This window comes from Trichechus manatus, unplaced genomic scaffold (assembly GCF_000243295.1).
Source record: "Trichechus manatus latirostris isolate Lorelei unplaced genomic scaffold, TriManLat1.0 scaffold00236, whole genome shotgun sequence".
Taxonomy (NCBI): domain Eukaryota; kingdom Metazoa; phylum Chordata; class Mammalia; order Sirenia; family Trichechidae; genus Trichechus; species Trichechus manatus.
The window spans coordinates 1,110,567-1,116,566 of NW_004444172.1; the positions used below are offsets into that span (position 1 = coordinate 1,110,567).

Consider the following 6,000-nt stretch of genomic DNA (forward strand, 5'->3'; position numbering starts at 1 on the left):
TTTCAATAGTTCTTAAGAGTAGGATCCGTCTCCCTTCTTCTCATATTATTTTTTTTTCAAATATTTTCACTCTGTTTCAGAGGCTAAATGTTCATAAGTATCCTTGAACCATTATTAACATATAGCTAAATAATATTTTTACTTTATATAATTAATTATATGAATAAAAAAGCAAACAAGACACCAAACCACTTGTCCTGGAGTCAATTCTGACTCATAGCGACCTCATGTGTGTCAGCGAACTGTGTGCCACAGAGTTTTCAATGGCTGTGACCTTTCAGAAGTAGATCTTTCTTTCTCCCAAGGCGCCTCTGAGTGGACTCGACCAGCCAAACTTTCAGTTATTAGCTGAGCACTTAGCCATTTGCACCTCCAAGGTTGCCTAATTATGTGAATAATAGAGCTCATATATGAAAGTAAAGGGAGCATATACAGTATAAAAAAATACTGTAGCAGAATTATAAAGCTGCAGGTATTCAGTCTCCAGTGTTGATGTCCTTCCAAATCCTTAGTTATATAGTGGCTCTAGGCTCTTTCATGTCCCTCTCAAATACAATTTAGTAATGCATATTGAAATAACTATAAATGTGCATTTTTACTAATCTCTTGATGAGGAAACAAATTCCATCTTACACCACATGTTGAGATGTGGGAAGAAATTTTTTGGAGTTCAGGAAATGTTTAAGTATGTAGTTTTATGATGATAGTGTAATATATACCATGTTCTTCATTTCCAGTGGAATCTGACAGAAAGATGACATAATTTTTTCAAAGAGTTTAGCTTTATTAAGTAAGAATTAGATACTCAGCAAAGATAGTAAACTATGAAATTTAATTTGGAGCTCTCCATAGAACTCCAAAGCTGTTGAGAGAAAGTCTTTTTATCTTTCCTGACCTAAAAGAAAAGTCTTTGTTTATCAATGTAAGTGCTTTTTCTCTTCAGCCTTTTATCATTGCAACTAAACAAGATTTGCATTGCTTTTATTGCATTCATTAAAGATAGTTCATTTCTTAATTCTAATATCTACTGATACCCAATTCAGTATTTTTGTTAACATTTATTGTGCTTTAGGTGAAAGTTTACATAGTAAATTAATTTGCCTATCAATGATTCTTAACATAAATTGTTCCAAGACCTTGGTTGCAATGCCCACAATGTGTCAGCACTCTCCCCATTTCCTCTCTTGGTTCCTTATTTTCGTTAGTCCTGATTCCCTGTCCCTCCCTGTTTCTCATCTTTGGTTTTCTGCAAGTGTTGCCCTTTTGGTCTTGTACAGCTGATTGCTCTAAGAAGCATGTTCTTCAGGGATATTATTGTTTATTTTATAACCCCATCTATTATTTGACTGAATGGTGGCCTCCAAGAGAGACTATAGTTTCATGTTACAAGATTGTCTTACGGCTGTAGTCTTGGCGGTTCCTCCAATCTCTTTCAGACCAGTAAATCTGGTCTTTTTTTTAAAATTTTATTCCACAATTTTTACCCATTCTACCTGGGCATTTCTATTGTGATCCTGGTCAGAGTGGTCTATCTACAGTGGTAGCCAATCATCAACTAGTTCTTCTGGTCTCACGTTACAGGATGCTGAGGTTCACGTGGGCCATTAGTCCTTTGGACTAATTGCTTCCTTGAGTCTTTGGCTTTCTTTGTTCTCCTTTTCTCCAGGCAGGAAGAGACCAACAGTTGCTTTTCTGACATAAGCAATATGTGTGCATAGGGATGAGGTAGGGTGTCAGAAGGCACAACTTTACAAAGAATGTTTATATGAGATAGTGTATTTCCCCTGTAACTCTTTTATAATTTAATATGATAATATTGTACTTTTCTATTAGCTTGGTTATTTCCGACTCAGAGGCCGTTGGTACTGCTATTTTCATCGTAAATAGTATCATTTCAAACCATTAATTCTTTTACATTATTTACCTGTCATCTTCATTCTTCTCTGGCATTTTTTTGTTTTTGTTTGTTTAACTTGTGGTTTCATGGGGATATGTATATATATTCTGATGTCAGTATACTTATGTTTATATGCATTATATACTATTTAATAGTATAGAGAATTACCTGAGTCCTTAACGTACAGAAGGAGTTAAAATAAAATCCAGGAATCCATGTATATCTTATCAGTGCATTTTGTCTCTATGCTCTTGAGTAATATATTTTAACCTATTTTTCCTTTAAACTAGAGGATCTCTTTTTCTAAAAGGAATTTTTTAAAGAAACTTCATTATTTAAAATCAATGACCTCACATTTCCAAATTTGCTCAAATTTCCTCTCATTCTTTTAGGATCTTCCATGAGAAAATATATCTGATTTGTTACAAAAATCTTACTATATGTTAGTTATAATGAAAATACCCCTAGAGGAGGACATGTTTTTGCTAGGTGCCATCCAGTAAGTTCCAACTAATAGGGACCTTATGTACAACAGAATGAAAAACTGCTGGGTCCTTCGCCATCCTCATAATCCTTACGCTTGAGTCCGTTTTTACAGCCACTGTATCAATACAACTCATTGAGGGTCTTCTTCTTTTTTGCTGACCCCCTACTTCACCAAGCATAATGTTCTTCTCCAGGGACTGATCCCTCCCGATAACACGTCCAAAGTATGTGAGACGTCTTCTCTCCATCCTTACTTCTAAGGAGCACTCTGGTTGTATTTCTTCTAAGACAGATTTGTTTGTTCTTTTGGCAGTCAGTGGTATATTCAATATTCTTCACCAACACAGTAGATTCAAAAGCCTCAATTCTTCTTTGATCTTCCTTATTGATTGTCCAGCTTTCACATGTATATGAGGCAATTGAAAACTCCATGGCTTGGGTCAGGTACACCTTAGTCTTCAAGGTGACATCTTTGGTTTTTAACACTTTAAAGAGATATTTTGCTGCAGATTTGCCCAATGCAATGGGTTGTTTAATTTCTTGACTGCTGCTGCCATGAGTGTTGATTATGGATCCAAGTAAAATGAAATCCTTAACAACTTCAATCTTTTCTCCATTTATCATGATGTTGTGAGGGCTTTTGTTTTCTTTATATTGAGATGTAATCCCTATTGAAGGCTGTAGTCTTTGATCTTCATCACTAAGTGCTTCAAATCCTCTTTACTTCAGCAGGAAAGGTTGTGTTATCTGCGTGACACAGGCTGTTAATGAGTCTCCCTCTAATCCTGATGCCCAATTCTTCTTCATATAGTCCAGTTTCTCAGATTATTTGCTCAGCATACATAATAAATAAGTATGGTGAAAGGATACAATGCTGACATATACCTTTCCTGAGGGGAGGACATATTTTAAGTAAATTTGTATTAAAGTAAACTTAAAATGTTTTAAATAAAGTAGAAGATATAAAATCCAAAAGACTGGCACACTGATGGTCCAATGTTAGTCATGGAGTCGAGGATGGGATAGGGAAAGGCTGGGGTCTGTTACAAAGGTAACACACTACTCAACCTGCTTATGATCATAGCCCTGACACAGTAGCTAAGTCACACAAGAGGAATTTACATATACATGTGTAAAGGAAACTCCTTTCAGGCAACTTACTGTCATCCTTTTAAAAACAAAAAAAACACTATGTACTTGATATTTGAGAGCTATTTCTCAATACCATAAACACATTGAAATTTTTAATCCTCATTTATCTATCCAACGATCTTGAAAGGAAGTAGTCGTTTTGAAGATGTGGATAAAGAGATTAAAAATCTTATTCTATATCCCACAAGTGGAGGTAAAACAGAGACTATATGTGTCTATCACCTGGGATATTTCCCTGTATAAACACAAATAATCCCCACCATGATCGATTAGATTCTCCTTGTGTTCAATACCTGTCAAGTATGTTGTTTCAGTCTGTGCCACCTGCGGCACAGAGCTTTCGCAGGACAATGTTTTGAAGTAAGGCATATTAAATATTTCCACACATTTTGTGAATTTGCACTTTAAAAATTTTATAATATAATTCACGTGTGTTATAATTTTGTAAATGCCATTGTGTATTTGTCATTTATAAGTGATAAAGAGAAAGTTTAGTAACCATCCATAAATGTAACACCTAAAATTTTTAACTTTTTATTTTTAATTCATATTTGAATATGATATGTGTATGTGTATGTATATATATGTTTATCTATATGTATAGCTAAATGTATATGCATATATATATCTATAAGTATATCCTTATCTGTAAGTATATCTGTAAGTATAAGTATATCCATATCTATAAGTATTTCTATATCTATATTTACATCTACATCTACGTCTATATCTATACCTACATCTATATCAGGGTTTCTCACTTTAGCCCTATTGACATTTTGGGCTGGAAATTTTGTTATTGTGAGGAGTTGCCCTGTATATAGTAGAATGTTTAGTAACATCCCAGTCCTTTATTAGACACCAGTAGTACCCTTCTCCTAGTCATGACATCAAAATTGTCCCAGACATTGACAAATATTCTTTGGGAGGCAAATTTTCCCCAACTGATAGCCAGTTAGCTCTCTTTCTCTCCTTCTTTCCTCTATCTTTATCTCTATGTGTTGTTGTTGTTATAGGCCGTGGAGTTAGTTGTGGGAGATAGGTTTACTTTCAACTACCTATATTGGAAAGTTTGTCTTTATCTTATTTATTTAGTGAACTGGCTTTGTATACTGAAAATCTACAAGATGATACTACATAAAAACTATTGACTATGCTGAATATCTCTATCCACAATAGGTCATGATAGACCTAGATGGTCAGTAATGTCCTATGACCACTATGTGGTTATTTGTAACCCCCTGCTCTACACAGTCATCATGTCACGTAAGGCGTGTTGGGTGCTGATGGCAATTACCTATTTCTACAACATATTTGTTTCTCTTTTCATCACCATAAAGATTTTTAATTTATCCTTCTGTGAATATAATGTTACCAGGCATTTCTACTGTGACATTCTTTCCTTGTTCTCTTTGCTCTACTCAAACACACAGGAAGACAAACTGATCATTCTCATTGTAACAGCTTTTAATTTAAATTCATCCCTCCTAATAGTTCTTGTTTCTTACCTGCTTATTCTTGTAGCCATTCTCAAGATGTCCTCAGCTGAGGGCAGGCACAAGGCCTTCTCCCCTGTGGATCCCACCTGATGGTGATGGTAGTGTTCTATGGGATTTTAATCTTTATGTACTTGCAGCCCAATACTAGTCACTCTTTTACACTGATAAAGTAGCTTCTATATTTTGCACTCTGATTATCTCCATGTTGAATCCCCGATCTATAGCTTGAGGAACAGAGATGTAAAATTCGCCCTACATAGGACATGGAAAAAAATAAGCAGTATCTTTTCTAAAGTTTTATGTACCATCTGGTTCCTATAGACTACATCATGGACTTGAAACCTTGTCTGTGTGCCTACAATAGGAATATCAAGCACAAATATATTCAACATATATTTATATATTGCCTTCTAAGTCACTCTTCTAAGTAATATAAATGCATTGATGAACAAAAGAATAAAAACCTTTGCCTTCCTTGAAGGGGAGAGATGAATCACAAACATAATAATTAAGTAAATTTTATACTACAGAAGAATGTATTGGGACCCTGTGGCACAGTGTTTAAAGTGCTCAGCTGCTAACCGAAAGGACAGAGGTTAGAACCCACCAGCCACTCCATGAAAGATGTGACAGGCGGCTTCCATAAAGATTTACAGCCTTGGAAACCGTGTGGGCAGTTCTACTCTGTCCTATAGGGTCGCTATGAGTTGGAATCAATTTGAAGGCCATGGGTTGATTGGCTTTTTGAGAATGTATTGGGAACCATGAAATCAGGCAAGAAGAGTGGGTATGCTGAGTTGGAAGAAGAGATTCTGAAACTTGCTCTTGAATGTAGAGCAGCTAAAGAGAATGAAAGAAATGATGAAAATAGCTGAACAGAAGATTCTAAAGGGCAAAGTAAAATACTATATTGAAATGCATAAAGACCTGAAATCAGAAAGCCAAAGAGAAGAATATACTGGACAT

The 6,000-nt window shown here is 35.3% G+C and overlaps 1 pseudogene; it reads left to right on the top strand.

Annotated features, from left to right (window-relative positions):
* Positions 1–4,523: 4,523 nt before the first annotated feature.
* LOC105756913 (olfactory receptor 8K3-like) lies at positions 4,524–5,558 on the top strand (annotated as a pseudogene).
* Positions 5,559–6,000: the final 442 nt, after the last annotated feature.